The 17,643-nt window shown below is 41.1% G+C and overlaps 1 protein-coding gene across 1 annotated transcript in view; it reads right to left on the bottom strand.

Annotated features, from left to right (window-relative positions):
- Positions 1–17,643, bottom strand: part of ANKRD22 (ankyrin repeat domain 22) — a 44,513-nt gene that overhangs the window by 25,709 nt on the left and 1,161 nt on the right. The gene's annotated exons all lie outside the window — the stretch shown is intronic.

Here is a 17,643-nt window from a genome sequence, read left to right as displayed (position 1 = left end):
AGAAAATTGAATGATGTATGGCCAGCTTTAGATTGGCTCTGCTAAGTCAAAATCTGAAAAGTTCGAGCAAAAAAGAATATAGCTCATATGATTGTGCCATCAATTGCTTTGTTTTTCTAATAAAAATGCATAATGTTGGATCAGGCACTTTCAATTGTGGTGCAAAAATCGCATGTCACCACTAGCACACTAATTATGTGAAAAACGACCGATTCAAAATTTTCATTCGGTTTTCACATAGTCTATGGCCTGCTTGTGCCACACAAACAGAAATCCAAACCTTGTATATCTGGATTACAGTTATAGGAATAAGGACACCACTATAGGCTGTTCCATACAAAAGGTCAGAGATTTGTAAAATAAGGGTGTGCGTTTCTCCATTTTCGGTTTCTGTAAAGAGGCACCAACAACAGCTGCATAAATCGCACTTTCCACAAGGTGATCGCCAGTCAAATCTAAACTCCAGCCTAACCTTCCTGCCTGCACAGTTGTACAGGCTCCTCTCCTGTACTAAAATTGCTTGCTCTGATTTCACTGCATACTGTTAGCTTCTCACAATGTGCATTAGAAGCTGCAGCAAGTTTAGTTCTGTTTAGTATCATGTATATTAGTAATGGTATCTCTCGAACACAAATTCATGTGGCCTACACTGCCACTATAAAGAAAGTAATTATCTGTAGAACATGATCCATTTTTGTTTGTCACACTGAACTGGGAATGAGCAAGTGAGCAATGTGTGTTTTCTGTCTCCTCTTTAGATACAGGCATACCTCGGTTTACAAACACCTCGGTTAACATAATTTTAGGTTTACGAATCAAAATCCACTGAAAATAATGCCTTGGTTTACTAATTTTTTCACAATACGAACAGATTAATTGGTTTTCAATGCATTTACAAATTAATTTTTAATCATGTCCCTGTACAGTACTATACCTTTAAAGTGCAATTTATAAAGAGTTTTGAACAGAAGACTTTTTTCTGACCTCTGAAACGGATTAATTGGTTTTCAATGCATTTACGAATTCATTTTTAATCATGAAACTGTAGAGTATATATTCCTTTAAAGTGTACTCTTAAAGAGTTTTGAACAGATAAGACTTTTTATTCACTTTTTTCTGACCTCCGGAATGGATTAATTGGTTTTCAATGCATTCCTATGGGAAACCGCATTTCGGTTTACAAATATTTTGCAATACGAAAAGTCCCGCAGAACGCATTAAATTCATAAACCGAGGTACACCTGTACTGCAGGCTGCATTTTTGTCATACCTCACACTCAGTTCACCAATAATCCTGTAACACATGTGATTACTGCCAGCGGCTATGGCAACTAGTTGTGATTGTTGTGTTCTCCCACCAGCAGAACACAATAGTGCTGCGGGAGGCATTCCTTCATCAACATTGACTGTGTGATGGGGGAATAGAGTGATTTTCTTTCCTTCCACCCAGGGGCGGACTGACCATTTGGAAACTCGGGCACTGCCTGAGGGCCCGGGGTCAGTAGGGGGCCCCATGAGATGCCCCTGGTACCTTTTTCATAGGCTTTTTTGAGTTTGGGCAAGGACACAGGGGCCCCATGATCCCCTATTGCCCGGGGGCCCCATGAGTTGTCAGTCCGTCCCTGCTTCCACCATGCTTTGTATAATCTATGGCTTGCTTTAGTTATGGGTGTCGCCCTGTCTGTTCAGACTGGGTGTAAAGTCTGTTCACACCAGGTATGCTCATCTATACCTTGATTTACAGGTAGCTCAGAGATGGCCATCTATTTGGCAGCCCTGACTGTTTCCACCTTGGTGCACATGAACGAGTCACATGTCAACCAATGAAATTACACATTATTATTATTATTATAATACAGTATTTATAAAGCGCCGATAGTTCGCTCAGCGCTGTACATTACAAAGGGGGACAGAATGTGACAGAACAGTAACAATACAATGTAAAACATGAGGGGATCGAGGGCCCTGCTCATTCGAGCTTACAATCTAGGAGGGAGGGGATGGTGGCACAGGAGGAGAAAGCTGTGGGGGATGGAGTGGTAGGAAGAGTGGAGGTCGTCGGCGAGTTAGCAGGGGGTGGGGTAGGCTTCCCTGAAGAGATGGGTTTTCAGGGTGCACCTAAAGGAGAGGAGAGTAGGTGATAATCTGATGGGTTGGAGCAGGGAGTTCCAGAGGATGGGTGACACCCTGGAGAAGTCCTGGAGGCGGGCATGGGAGGAGGAGACCAGGGAACTAGAGAGAAGGAGGTCTAGTGAGGAGCGGAGTGTGCGTGCTGGGCGGTACTTGGATATTAGGTCAGTGATGTAGTTCGGGCAGTATGGTGGACGGCTTTGTACGTCAGTGTTAGGATTTTGAATTTGATCCGTTGCGCAATCGGAAGCCATTGAAGGGATTGGCAGAGGGGGGTGGCGGAAACGAAGCGGTTGGAAAGGTGAATGAGTCTGGCAGCCGTATTCAGGATGGACTGAAGTGGGGATAGCCAGCAGTGAGGCAGGCCAGTGAGGAGGGAGTTGCAGTAGTCGAGTCGTGATATGATGAGGGAGTGGATGAGCTGTTTAGTGGTTTCTAGGGTTAGGAACGCGCGTATTTACATTAGGCACATGAACACTTTGGCTGGTGGTGTTGTGCAGTATGAACGAAGGAACTAGATATAATGGGATGAGGTATTTAATGGCGAACCTGAATTTGCACTGCCTAACACGTATAATGAAGAGTAGGCAGAGTGGCCCCCTTTTTTATGTGGTGTACTCAGTAGGCACACAATCGAGTGTAGGAGCCATAGCTCCAAAATTCCCATCGTGATATGTGGCTTCTGCAAATAGACAAATGCAAGCAACGGTCACTTTTTTCCAGTACAGTGTTAACAGATTTTATTTAGGTTGTCTTTTTTGGAGTGCTGAGGAATAGTTTTATGCACCTACTGTGACCTTTCGCTCTTACATGCAGATCACTTGCTAGTTATGAACTGACTGAGCGGTTTGACATTTACAGTGAGTATATCTTTACGGTAATGACAATAAATTATGACTGGAAAGTGCATTAATATTTTACTTCATACACAGCACATAGGTCGAGAGTAGAGGGAGTAACAATAGAGAATTGTACCTCATACCTGCTTCCTGATCATATTTTTCAACTATTTTAACCACTTCAATACCGGGCACTTATACCCCCTTCCTGCCCAGGCCAATTTTCAGCATTGTCGCACTTTGAATGATAATTTCGCAGTCATGCAACACTGTACCCATATGACATTTGTATCATTTTTTTCACACAAATAGAGCTTTCTTTTGGTGGTATTTAATCACCACTGAGTTTATTTTTTGAGTTATAAACAAAAACTTTTGCAAAATTTTCTTTGTTTATAAAATTTTGCAAATAAAATTTCATAAATTTAGGTCAAAATGTATTCTGCTACATTTCTTTGGTGAAAATAACTGAATTTGGATTTTTTTAAAAATGTTTCTATTTTTGTTTATTACCTTTTTTCTTTTTTTTTTACCATGTTATTTTTCAGCACACTGTGACCAAAGCAATACAGTGTTACCATAGTAACATTGAACTACTCTAAGCAAGTGATCAGGACTTTAACTCATTGTGATTGCTAATATTGATGTATTTCATTGATATTTGCAATCATTGTTACTGAATGAAACTGATTCATTAGGTCTTTTGTTGTGATTAGCTGTGATTGGACAAAGCTGATCACATGATACAGATGGGCTGTGATTGGCCCTGTCTGTACCATGTGTCTGCTTTTAACAATCACAACTAATAACACAATCTTATACAATGAATGGCATGACAGGAAGCCATCCATTGTATACAATTGACATGTGATCTGCTGTGATTGGTCACTGACAACGGGCCGGTGTAGTGCTAGGTCATCAGCTGTGTCCTGTGGATACAGCCGGTGACAGATCGCGCCGCTGAGCAGCCCTGCGGCCGCATGAGCGGCTTGTTTTGACAGGACATCATATTACACCCAGTCACAACAGCGAGTGTCCCACCCGGCCGTCAATCTGCTATAGGCCATCGGGAAGGTGTTAATAGCTGTGTAAATCTAGTAACTTCTTGATTGATTTGACATAAAGGTGAAATTCGAAAAATTAGAATATCGTGCAAAAGTTAATTTATTTCAGTAATGCAACTTAAAAGGTGAAACTAATATATGAGATAGACTCATTACATGCAAAGCAAGATAGTTCAAGCCGTGATTTGTCATAATTGTGATGATTATGGCTTACAGCTCATGAAAACCCCAAATCCACAATCTGAGAAAATTAGAATATTACATGCAATCAATAAAACAAGGATTGTACATAGAACAATATCGGACCTCTGAAAAGTATAAGCATACATATGTACGCAGTACTTTGTTTGGGCCCCTTTTGCAGCAATTACTGCCTCAATGTGGCGTGGCATGGAAGCTATCAGCCTCTGGCATTGCTGAGGTGTTATGGAAGACCAGGATGCTTCAGTAGCGGCCTTCAGCTCTTCTGTATTGTTCAGTCTCATGTCTCATCTCTCTCTTGGCAATGCCCCATAGATTCTCTATGGGGTTCAGTTCAGGCGAATTTGCTGGCCAATCAAGCACATTAATCCCACGGTCATTGAACCAGGTTTTGGTGCTTTTGGCAGTGTGGGCAGGTGCCAAATCCTGCTGGAAAATGAAGTCAGCATCCCCATAAAGCTCGTCTGCGGAAGGAAGCATGAAGTGCTCCAAAATCTCCTGGTAGACGGCTGCGTTGACCCTGGACTTAATGAAGCACAGTGGACCAACACCAGCAGATGACATGGCTCCCCAAATCAACACAGACTGTGGAAACTTCACACTGGACTTAAAGCATCTTGCAGTGTGTGCCTCTCCATTTGTCCTCCATACTCTGGGTCCTGGGTTTCCACATGTGATGCAAAAGTTGCTCTCATCAGAAAAGAGGACTTTGGACCACTGAGCAACAGACCAGGTCTGTTTTTCTTTAGAACTGGTAAGATGCTTCTGACATTGTTGTTCAGGAGCGGCTTGACAAGAGGAATACAACATTTGAAGGCCATGTCCAGGATCCGTCCGTGTGGTGGCTCTTGATGCACTGAATCCAGCCTCAGTCCACTCCTTGTGAAAGTCCCCAACACTTTTAAATGACCTTTTCCTGACAATCTTCTCCAGGCTGCGGTCATCCCTGCTGCTTGTGCACCTTTTTCTTCCACACTTTTCCCTTCCACATAACTTTCTATTAATGTGCTTTGATACAGCACTTTGGGAATATCCAGCTTCTTTTGCAATTACCTTTTGAGGCTTTCCCTCCTTATGGAGGGTGTCAGTGATGGTTTTCTGCACAACTGTCAGGTCAGCAGTCTTTCCCATGATTGTGATTCCTACTGAACCAGACTGAGAGACCATTTAAAGGCTCAGGAACCCTTTGCAGGTGTTATGGCTTAATTAGCTGATTAGAGTGGAACACTTTGAGCCGAGAATATTGCACCTTTTCACAATATTCTAATTTTCTGAGATTGTGGATTTGGGGTTTTCATGAGTTGTAAGCCATAATCAACACAATGATGACAAATCACGTCTTGAACTATCTTGCTTTGCATGTATTGAGTCTATCTCATATATTAGTTTCACCTTTTAAGTTGCATTACTGAAATAAATGAACTTTTGCACGATATTCAAATTTTTGAGTTTCACCTGTTTATTTCAATAAATCAATTGCAACACTTTTCTGTCTTTATAGCCCCTTTAAAATTACATGTGTATAATTCAGGAAAGCATTGTTTTGGTAGAGTGCATACATGTGCAAAATATTTAGGTAGTTCTTATTACCTCTACTTTAAGGACCCTTTCATAATGGAACGAGGTGCGGGAAAAGTGCATTCCATACATATTTCCTGCCCCACACGTGAAATGCGCTGCCCTTTGTTATATGTTACAGCAGTACCCAGCAATATGTTGTCTCATATAACATAAGGATGACAAGTGTACTCATAAATGTATTTTCCCGCAGAAAGAAGTGCTATGCAGAGCAATACAAAGCAGTGTGCAGGAGCTGACAGGAGAGAGATCAGTATTGTTTACAGTACATACAAACTGGTCTGCTATGAGTGCCAACTTCACATACATGAATGTATATACAGTGCATTTACTCATATTTTATATATATATAGTTATATCTATGATACACAGATTTTTATGCCTACATATTCCCCCACTTGGATCGGCTCTGTCTAGAACTGATCTATAACCAAACTGCTCAGACAATTTCCTGCTCTTAAGAGTGATGCCAGCTCTATGCTTTTCTTATTTCCCGGGATTGTTCTTAATTGTCTTTTCACACATCAATATAAACCAAACAGTAAACATACTAATATAAACTGAATAACCACAAAAATCACGGAAAGAGTTCACAATAGTGGGTGAATGAAAGTGTTATAGGGTACGCTCCTCCAGGGCTCCTGTAAATTCTTTTGAAATGCTATTAGAACTGATGAAGTTTTCCTTTACCAGTTCTTGTAATTCTATAATTTTCCTACTACCCCTCTTAAATAATGTATCCAATTCAACTGTAAGTGATGATATATAAATAAAGGAGAGAATAAATTCCCAGTTGTCAAGATCAGTTTGTTCAATGTCCACTATGAGTGCCACCTTCACATACATGAATGTATATACAGGTGTACCTCGGTTTATGACCGCCTCAGTTAACGTAATTTTCAGTTTACAAATTAAAATCCATTGAAAATAATGCCTCGGTTTATGAATTTTTTTCACAATACAAAGCAAGTTTCCCCAGGTTGCATGGCAGCTGGAGGGTTTATAGCGCCGGCCCCGTACCTTTAAAGTTTACTTTCTAAAGTGTTTTGAACAGATAAGACTTGACTTTTTTCTTATCATTGGAACAAATTAATTGGTTTTCAATGCATTTACAATTTCATGTCCCTGTACAGTATTTATGCCTTTAAAGTATACATTATAAAGAGTTTTGAACAGATAAAACTTTACTTTTTTCTGACCTCCGGAACAGATTAATTGGTTTTCAATGCATTCCTATGGGAAACCGCATTTCGGTTTACGAATTTTTCTCAATACGAAACGTCCCAGAGAACGCATTCAATTTGTAAACCGAGGTACGCCTGTACAGTGCATTTACTCATATTTTATATATATAGTTATATCTATGATACACACATTTTATATGCCCACATATTATAGTTATATCTATGATACACACATTTTACATGCCTACACCCTTGCAAGACACATGTGAGTGCCAGTTGTTTCCTAACAGTACCCCATACGCATCTCGCAAATTATGCACATTTGTGGCCATCAATATACATGGTACAGCAGTACCACAGTGTTGTGCAAATTCCAAAAGTTGTGCTTTCACTACTTTTTGCATGTTCCAGTGCATGTTCAAATGAATGGTCTGTCAAAACTAGAATGTGAGGGAACACATGAAGTCCAGTGCGAACCTCTCTGACAGATTCCAGAAGAATTAGCACCAGTTAGTATCTAAAGAAATTGGAGGTATTTAACAACTCCAAGTTGGCGCAGGACCCAGAGTAATGAGGGAGAATGTTGTTGTGCCTGTTGGTGGGTAGAACTTAGAGAATAGAGACTAGTTCCCCATCAGGTCTGTGTCTTGTGATTGACAGCACAGTTTCCATTCATACTGGGCAATATATTGGCAAGTATGCATTCTGGATTATATAGTTCATTGTAATGTGTGTGAATAAGGTGCAAACTATTATGGAAGACTTTACTTTTATATATTTGGTAAAAGCTGCTATTTTTTAATTTAAGAATTATTAAACCATACTACTAGAATTTCAGAATGAAAAACAGATGTAATCTATTACTTTGTGGAGCAAATTAACTTAAACAAAAAAGGATACAAGGTGGGTATTGGCTTACAATTGTAAAACTGCGGTAACATTTGTTTGTATATCTGTAAAATATGTCCATGTGACAGCTTACTGAAGAAAAATGTAAAGATACAGGGCGTGCATGGTTTCAATGGGCGACTCTTCCAGCATGGGTGTGTCACTCGAAAATGAATGTCATCTCAGCAGCCACAGGTATTCAAGTGTAACGCCTTACTTATCAGTTCATACTAGCTTTTCTTGATTTACCAGGGAAACCCAGAGAAGTTTTCTATTTAGGAAAACACATTGTAGAATTGCTGACACAAGTACTGATAAATTAGGTAAAGCAAAGGTCCTCAAAGTTTTTAAATGTAGCAGCTTCCTAGATAGGTTGCTAGGATGTTAAGTAAATTTAGTTTTTGGCTCCTTTGAGCAGCTATTGATTGCTTTGGGTTGTTCTAAATCTCAGAGGCTGCTGGTTTGATTGTTTCCTCCTGCATTCAAGATGTTTCTAGAACATGGTGGGTTGGAAAGTCAAATGGACAGCCTGAATATTTACTGTACTTCAATCAGTCCCCTGGGAAGTGTGCCCAGCAGGTGGCTGGAGAGGTATATAACTAGTCTGAACTTTAGAAATGCAGTGTCTCCCTGTTGGAGATTGCACCCCCTACCACCCCAGTCCCCCCGCAGCAGTTCTACTGATTTAAGCTGACAGTCATTAAGGTCCCAGCTGTGACATGGCTGTGGAGGCCTATTTCTAACTCTCCCTGGAGCTAAATATCTGGTCTGGAGAGCTCACTGAAGAGTGCACGGAGAAGGATGGCAAGTGTTTAGCTGCCCTGTGGCATTGTGAGCATTAACTTCTCCCTCACTGAAGAGTGTCCAGATACTGGAAGGATGCATCCAGCTATCCTGTGACATTGTGAGTACAGACCTGAGCTCAAGGCCCTAGTGACTGTATGCTGGTGTCCTTTGGGTGACAGTGACAGTGGTAATTCTGGTTAAGAGAACCTTTGCAAGGTCTCAGTTCTGGCTAACTTACTTTGTTTCTGGCGTAAACACTGTCCAGAAAAGCGTAGCATAGCGCGGTGTGTCCTCCTGTTCCTATGTAGTGTTTTTGGAGTATCCCATATTCCTACACCCTCTCCAAGTTTATTCGGCAATACATCCAAAAGAAAGACATCCTCTAGACAGTTTGAGTATAAGGTCTGTTGCTGTGTGTCTGGCTGCCTTTGCACTTTTTTGGGGAACCTGTTAAACTAAACAGCAGCTCCTTTGGGGGTAGTGCTAGATAAATAAAAGGCAAGTTCTTGTACTTTAGACTATTGTGGAATCAGACAGTGATTAGTGATCACTTGGAGTAAAAATGCCCCGATATTAATGGGAGAAAAAAATGTCCCAGTATTGGTAGCCAGAGAAAAAATGCCCCCGTGTTGGTAGTCATTGGGAGAAAAAATGCCCCAGAGCTGGTAGTCAGCATGAGTAGAAAAAATCCAAGGGGTAGTTCTCAGGGAGAATTAAAAATGTCCCAGGGTTGGTAATGAGTGGGAGCAAAAAAAAAAAAAAAAATCCCAGAGGTGGTTCTTACTAAGAATAAAAAATGCCCCGAGGAGGGGGGGGCGCATTGCAAGGGCAATTTTTTCACTTGTAGTCCTGGTCCAAGGTATGCTTTTGACTACAGCAGCATAGACCAGGCTGTCACTGACTGTTTCACAACTGCTACACACAGCCAGTGCTGCAGCTGTTCTTCCTCTCCTTGCCTGCCAGTGAGGAGAAGAGGGAGCAAGACAAAACACTAAACATTTCCAGGACTGTGTGCAGCCACAGACAGAGCCAGGGGAAAGCCCCACTCACTACCCGGGGGAGCAGAAGTAGCTGTAATGTAATGCTGTGCACCCTGGGAGAAGAGAAAGCCTGCTGGGAGGAGCAAGGACTTGTAGGAGATGCAGTCCCCGGAGAGATTGGGCTAGTGCTTCAGTCTAGCTCTTGAACTACAGACCCCAGTATTGACAGAGCTCTGCAGAGGAGAAAAAGGAAGGCCAGTTCCTTTGGTCAGGACAGTCGTTGGAAGGACAATGTTTAGCACACTTGCATCTTCTGGTCTTTGGGAATGTCTTCCTGGTTGTGGGGAGGGCATTTCAGCAGCTGGCATTGTTGAGCCCCAGAAGGAGAGTGGGAGGACATAGGTCATCAAGCTAAGTGTCGGAAAGACTGCTGACCATACCCTACTGTATCCTATTTAAAATGAACAGGGATGCTCACTTTGAACCCCGTTTAGGCACCTGTTCAGAGGGAACACTTCAACACCAGATTTCACCCCAATGCACTAACCAGTCGGGAGGGTTTGCCAGAGACTGTTGGACCACTATTTCTACATTGCCACTTAGGCAGGACCCCCCTTAATATAGAGATTATGGGTAAATCATTGGTCTGCTTTGTATTTATTGAGTCACAATATTTTGTAACTGTTTCTGTATACTTGTTAAAGTGTTAATTGTCGTTTCTATTCTCCTGGTTGTTAAATTACTGTGTGCTGTACAAATAAAAATTTTGCCTTGGTGTGAGAGGGCGTGGCATTGGCGGGAAGGTCCTAGACATCTGAAGTCAGAGGACCCAAACAACAATGGCTCCTTCAGAGGGGCATGCACTATATACTTAACCCAGAGTTCAGCTTTAATAGTATAATCTGAATGTGGTATTCTGTATAATTATTGTTCCATAACAACAAACTATTGTTTCAGTTAAACATCCCTAGGCGCTGAGCAGACACCTGAAAATGGATTCAATTCTGGGGAACAATAGCACTGTCACCAAAATTTGGACTGTCTATTGTATACCTGAAGATCAGTCTACTATGATGTCATGTGTAGAGGTTGCAGAATTCTTTCCCAGCCAACCACTGGCCTGATCAGGTGGCAATCATCCTTATATCTAGGGTTCCCTCATATGATCCACCTGTACATAATCATATGTTGGACATTTTAGAATATTTACTTGTAAATCTGATTAAACCCAACACCACTATCCTGCACACTAAGAACCACCTTAAAGGTGAATTCTGTACATTAGCATGAATAGTGTTGGATTCTGTCAAGGATTTGTTGATCTCCCTAAAGCTGATCCCAAGGCAGACATAAAAGACAATTTAATGCAGCTCTGTAATCATCAATATATTAAACGTATTTTAAGTGTAAGTATCTGAAGTTGACCTGGTATGAGTTTCTTGAAGTTCCTATACAGCAGAGCTCACACTGGAGAAGGAAGAAGCAGCACAAGGAGCAAGTCAATTGTGCTACAGTACAAGGAACATGCTCAGTGTGGTGCCTCTGCTTTCACTATCCACTCACAGGCTGGTGGAGGCCAAAGGTCTCTAAATGTTAGTGAACTGAATGAATGCATCACTGTAACCATGAATATATAATTACATTTATTTTTTTAATTTAGGCAGTGTAAGAACCTGAATATGACTTGGTATCAGTCTCTTGCACTCAGATATACTCAGTTGTCAGCCTTCAGTGAACAGAGGGCCGGGGACTGTCAGTCACTGTCTCTCTGCTCTGCCAGCGCTTACTGGAACACAGGGCTGGGGAGGGAGCCGGAGTGGCTAGCTCAGGTTCTCAGTGGCTCATTGAGAGGCTGAGCCAGCTGCCATTCCAAGCATCTGGGTGGATCCCAACTGTTAAGTCGGGATATGTCTAAAGCCTGGACCTGCTGAGTGATGTCAGCTGGATCTGGGCCACAGTTTCAATTAGCATATTCAAGACATGATAGCCTGGATCTTCTGTTTCTTGTTTTGTACACTCACTGGGAATATTATCGTTATTCCTGTAGCCTCTTACTTTGTTATGAAAAGGAGATGTTGTATGATGCTATGAGTAATGGAATTTGTAATGTCTGTTTACTTTTGCAATCTCTGAATAAACATTATTCAATACAACTGAAACCAATACTGCAGACAGAGAACGCACTGATAGTGAGGCTTGAGAAAGAAGACCCCTCCCCAAAATGTGTTGCTTAGTCTGCCACCCAAGTGTTGACCTGAAAGTGGGAGGATCTCCATTGGCTCTTGGAATCTGGATGCCACATTGTGTACTGCCGGTCATGGCTTGGGGGGGCTTCTGGACTAGATCTAGGCCTTTATTCTCGTGAGTGTATTTTATCTTTATGTTACTTGTGTTTTTTTCATCTTGAAACAAGGAACATTATTGAAGAACAATATAAATCAAATAGGAAATCATGTAGAAATCCCAATATCTGCTATATGATGAGTATACAGCCACACAGATTTCCCATTACATTGACATTTAACAGTGCAATTAAAGGTGCAATACATAGTAAAGCCACACAGTTCAGTAGTTTGTTTCAAAATGCAAAGTGTGAGGTAAAATCTGGACAACCAAGGACCAAAGGGCATTACAGATTAAATAACAGTCAATAAATGTTGGGGAATGCTTTAAGGGCAAAGGCAATAAGATCATAGGATTGACGAGAAGGGAACCATACAAGGTCATACGATGATAACTACACAGTTAATCAGTTTGTAGCCAGCAGTCTCAAATTTTACTATATTTGGATGGGCAACCCCTATTATTGTGTAAGAAACATTTATAGGGAAGGGTGCTGTTAATTTCACAGACCCATGCAGAAAATGTAGAAGGTGATGGCCTCAAACAGCGTGCAACCAATTTCCTGGCTACGAAAAGTCTCCTGTAGGAAACATTTTGTAAATTTTTCAAGGTCTAAGTTGGGATGCAACCCTAACAAATACTGCTTTGGGTTTAAAGTTATAGGGGACCCCATAGTGTCATGCAACAATTTTGCTGCTTGTGTACAAAATCCTTACATGGCTGGGCAAGCCCACAATAGATAGAAGGTGCCTGAATGAATGTGACACATTGGACAAAGAGGGGCATGATCTCGATGGTACCGTGCTAGCCTAGTCGGGTTGAGATAAGCTTTATGTTACTTTATGATTAAAGTCATTGTTACACTAAAGATGAGCTCTCTGCCTGTGGATATCCTGCACAGCACTGAATGTAAGTGTGGAGGCTAGCTTCTGTTCAAAATGGCAATCTGGGCAATCAAACAAGTCAGCCTCTCTCTTTTGTTGGCCATATGCATTTTGTCTTACTCGTTCAGCTAAATTCCTTGATCCACACAAACAAGGTGGATGAAGGAGTCTACCCACATTGGGTGCAACTGTCAAAATACACTGATAAGTGGCTGCAGCCAACATGTGCCTTTGACAGAAGTCAATTAAAAAGTAGACTTCTATCAAGCAGGAAAGCCCATGCACTGATTAATGCTGGACAAGCTGAATTTTGAATGGTGTATGGTCAGTTTTACAAAGCAGTGTCCTCTTATCTCCCACGTAGTAATACAGCACTCTAACAAATGCTTTAGGTAATGTTGCATTAATTTAATGGATACTGTGAAGGTGGCACTGCCAAAGTGATACTAGTTAAAGCTGGTCATACATTTGTAACACCCTCCAGTTTACTTAGATGGTTTTTGTTAAACAGAGGCTGAGTAGCAGCCAGGGGATGAGTCAGCCTGGGGAGTGTGGTAGTGAGGTTACCACAGGACAGGCTGGGAGGCTCCATCAGGTCAGGGCTTCTGGAAACCTGAGAACTTTCTGGAGGAGGAGAGGAGGCCCATATCTGTATGTTTGAGGGACTCTGGCCGAACCCCTGGTACGAGGCTGGGCATGGTGACCAGGGCAACCCTCAAATGTGGCAGAGCCTGGGGGAGGTGTGCAATGTCAGGTGGTAAATGCATTGAGGAAGGCTGGTGTGTGGATCTTGGGAGGGCGCCCCAGGGAGGGGAGCCCATCTACAGGCAAGTTGCTGGAAAAGAGGATCTCCACTGCCTCAATGTCTCCCAGGGAGGACAGCCTGTGTAGCAGGGAAGGAGCCAGGCCAGTATAAGGCCTGAAGGCATCCACTTACCCACCAAGCTAACAGGAGAGGAGAGTGTGAGTACTCATATCCCCCTGGGCCAGATAAGGGTGGTCAGGTGCAAGACCCAAATAGCTTCTCATCTGGGATGGTTTCTAAATTAACAGCTCTTGGGTCCCCTTTCCTAGGGAATACTCTCAGTGCACCTAGGTGAATAGGAGCAATCATCCGAGACTTGAGGGACTACAATAGATAGAGTCCTTGGAGCAAAAAGTATATTGCTATCTGCATTTTGTATATAGTTGCTAAGGAGTTTGTCCTCCAATTCTGCAATTCCTCGAGCATCCCATAAACCCCTAAACCCCAAGCTCTTAACCCCATTAATAAAATCACAAAACCAAGCGCAAGGACTTTTCTTTGACTGCAGTGTGCAAGATGTAGAAGATGCGTGTTGCCTGGCCGTGCACAGCATAGGGTTGACCCAACTCAAATCTAGAAGCCCCTAAGGGGGTAGTGCTACACATTAGTAGAATTTTGTTTCAATATTTTCATAGTTTGGAACATTCATTCATTCTATTTTCTAATGGTTGGTAGGGTCAAATTAATGTTCTTTTTCGACCTTAGCGACAAGAAAATTCAAAAGAGCAGGATGGAAAATTTTTTCCAACACAAATTTCTATCTGTGAATGTGGTTTTCATTCAGGAAAAATCATACGTAATGTAGCAAAACCTGTTCAATACTTCTTGGATTCCATTCAAATAGCAGGTCTGGATTAAATTGTAAGAGCTTTCAAACAAAATGAGTTGAATGATGGCAAGAACAAATGTTCTAACAACCAATTTTTCTACCAACATTCGAATTAAAATATAACCCTATATGACCAGCTTAACAGTACAATACTCTTTTTCTTATCAGGTACTAAGGCTGGGTGGACAATTGAAAGGTTCACTCCCTCTTTTCATAGACCATGTTTCATTCATGGAAGCTGTTTATGACTTCTATGAATGGTGAAGATGGGTGGAAAGGGCAGGCATAGTGGGGCACTGTTGATGAGTGCCTGTCACAGCTGCATCGGCTCCATTAATCCCCACCATACCAGAAGATTACAATGGCAGGGGTGATGGAGGGAATCAGAGGAGGAGGATTTCTAATAAAGGAAACAGGACCCACATGGAAGAAAACTATTTTTAAATATTCTTCGCAAATATGACATTTGAAATACTACAATTTGGGCCATATTCTATATATATATTACACATACATACACACAGTATATATACATACTGTATGTTGGAATGTGTTTTTTTTATATATTACAAAATAAGAAATATTTTGAAAAATACATTTTCAAATATACTGTAGGTCTTTAAAAATACATGTAATCTACATTTCTGGAATGCATTTACAAATATATGTAAACATGTTAAAATTACGTTTTTATATGTTAAAAAAAAAAATCTGAAGAATATATTTGAAAAAAAATATATTTTTAAAAATATTTTTCATATATTTTATAATATATAAAAAACGCATTTCAGCATATGTATTTGTTTTTTTTATGGCCAAAATTGTAGTATTTCAAATATATATGTCAATATTTATGGGAAGCATATTTTTAAACTATATTAAAAATATATTTTTCTTCCATGTGGGGAGCACAAGAGACATGACATCAATTAAAAATAATGTCCCTTGTGCTGATTTTTATTGTACTAAACCTAGGCTTTAAACTAAACTGAGTAGATTTGATGGAAGTGACTTCTACTTCTGGTTCAGTGATTAAGGTACTGCATATCACATCTGCTGCTTATGAGAGCAGAGGGTACTGCACGCAGGCTGAAATACTCACTACTATTTAACCATAGGACTACAGTCCTTGACTATTAAACCATTGCCACCATCTGTCGCTGTATGTGTGCATGAAGCACCGTTTCACTCATTTGAGTGCCCCAGGTATTTCATAGTCCTGGCAGTACCCCTGGTATGCAAAGATCTGATTAGGGAATTCTTAGCTGAAAAACAAGTTGAGCACGCTTTTTTATGCACTGTAACTGTGCACAGGCTACATAAATCACATCTAAAAAGGAAAAGATAAAGCATGAAATATTCCAACTGGTTGGAGTAGTTTTTTTTTTGAACATTGATCTGCCAAGGTCAAATGCATTTCACATAATACCACATTGCCATCCAATCCTTCTGAAATGACAGCATTGATTGGAAGATGCATAGGAGAACCTTATCTTTAAGAGGCTTTGTTAAAACGAAGGCATAGAATGGGTTATAAGGAAACAGGTAAAACTGGGGTAAAGGTACATTTTGTGTGAAGTTGAATATGGTATATTTAGAGATATTTGCCTTTCCTCTGCCCTGAAGAAAGGCGACACAGATCTGTCACTGATTAAACCTACAACAGAAAACCTGCTCCTACAAGTTAACTTTACAGTCCTATTGACACATGCAGTCTTAAAGGGGAGGTAAAAGCTAAAAAACTTATTTTAAAAGTTTTGAATACAGAAAGGAATGATTAAAACCTTGTAAATGTATTTTTTCCTCAGTCCCATTGGGGGGATTTCCACTCACTTCCTGTCCCAGAGACCCACCAGGAAGTGAAAGGAAAGCTCTACAACAGGGTTGTCAAACTGGTGGACCTCCAGCTGTGGCGAAACTACAAGTCCCATCATGCATCTGCCTTTGGGAGTCATGCTTGTAACTGTTAATCTTGCAATGCCTCATGGGACTTGTAGTTTGGCAACAGTTGGAAGGCAGCCAGTTTGACACCCGTGCTCCACAAGGATGGAGGAATTCCCCTCTTAGAGATTGGTTGCACAGGTGTAAAGCAGTTTGTCCTGGTGGTCATTTTCAGACATTGAAACAAAGTAAACAAAAATCCCAAGTCCCATGAGGCATTGCAAGATTAACAGTTACAAACATGACTCCCAAAGGCAGAGGCATGATGGGACTTGTAGTTTTGCAATAGCTGGAGGGCTGCCAGTTTGACACTCCTGGGTTACTGGAACAAGTGTCCCCAGTGGATGATTTTCTCACTCTTCTTGTTCTGTTGACAACTGAAAAATTTGGGATTTTCTTTTACTTTCTGTTTCAATGTCTGAAAATGACCACCAGGACAAATAGAAATGGTAAGGCTCCGTTCACATATGGGTATTTTGAATCGTGGGCAGAATTACTGCAATTCTGCCAGTGAATTAAAAAAAACTCTGCTAACATGAGAAATCACGATTTTCTTTATGCCATTCATTTTAATGGCACTTCAAACGCGGTGCGGTTCTGCTGTGATGGCCACGTGATAAATTGTTGCAATCGTGGCAAACCGTATCATGTGAAGCTTGCCACCCAAAAGAAGCTCCTGCTTCTTTTTGGGCAACACACTTCACACGATGCGGTTTGCCACGATTGCAAAGCGACAATTGTGGGCAGAACTGCACCAGGTTTTTAGGTGTCATTAAAATGAATGGCATCTGAAAATCCCGTTCAGTTTGTCATGTTAGCTGAGTATTTTGAAATTGATGGAAGAATCGCGGTGATTCTGCTGCGATTCAAAATACCCATATGTGAACAGAGCCTCAATCTCTCTAGTGGGGACACAGGCAGCAATAAAAACCTGACAGAGGTTCTAGCTTTTCTAAAGTCTAATATAAAACTAAGCAAAACATTTTTAAACTATACATGTTGATAGATTGACAGAGAAGATTGACACACAAACACACAAAACAAAAAAAAAAAAAAAAAAAACACAAACTGCCCCCCCCAAACCCCCCCCCCCCCAAAAGCATAAAAAAACCCAAACAAACCCCCCCTCAGAAAAAAAAATGGGCAGACTCGATGGACCACTCAGTCTTTTCCTGCAGTCAAATATCTATG

Source organism: Staurois parvus, unplaced genomic scaffold, assembly GCF_062004578.1.
Source record: "Staurois parvus isolate SC_StPar_1 unplaced genomic scaffold, SC_StPar_1.0 ptg000604l, whole genome shotgun sequence".
Taxonomy (NCBI): domain Eukaryota; kingdom Metazoa; phylum Chordata; class Amphibia; order Anura; family Ranidae; genus Staurois; species Staurois parvus.
This window is presented reverse-complemented; position numbering and strand designations above follow the sequence as displayed.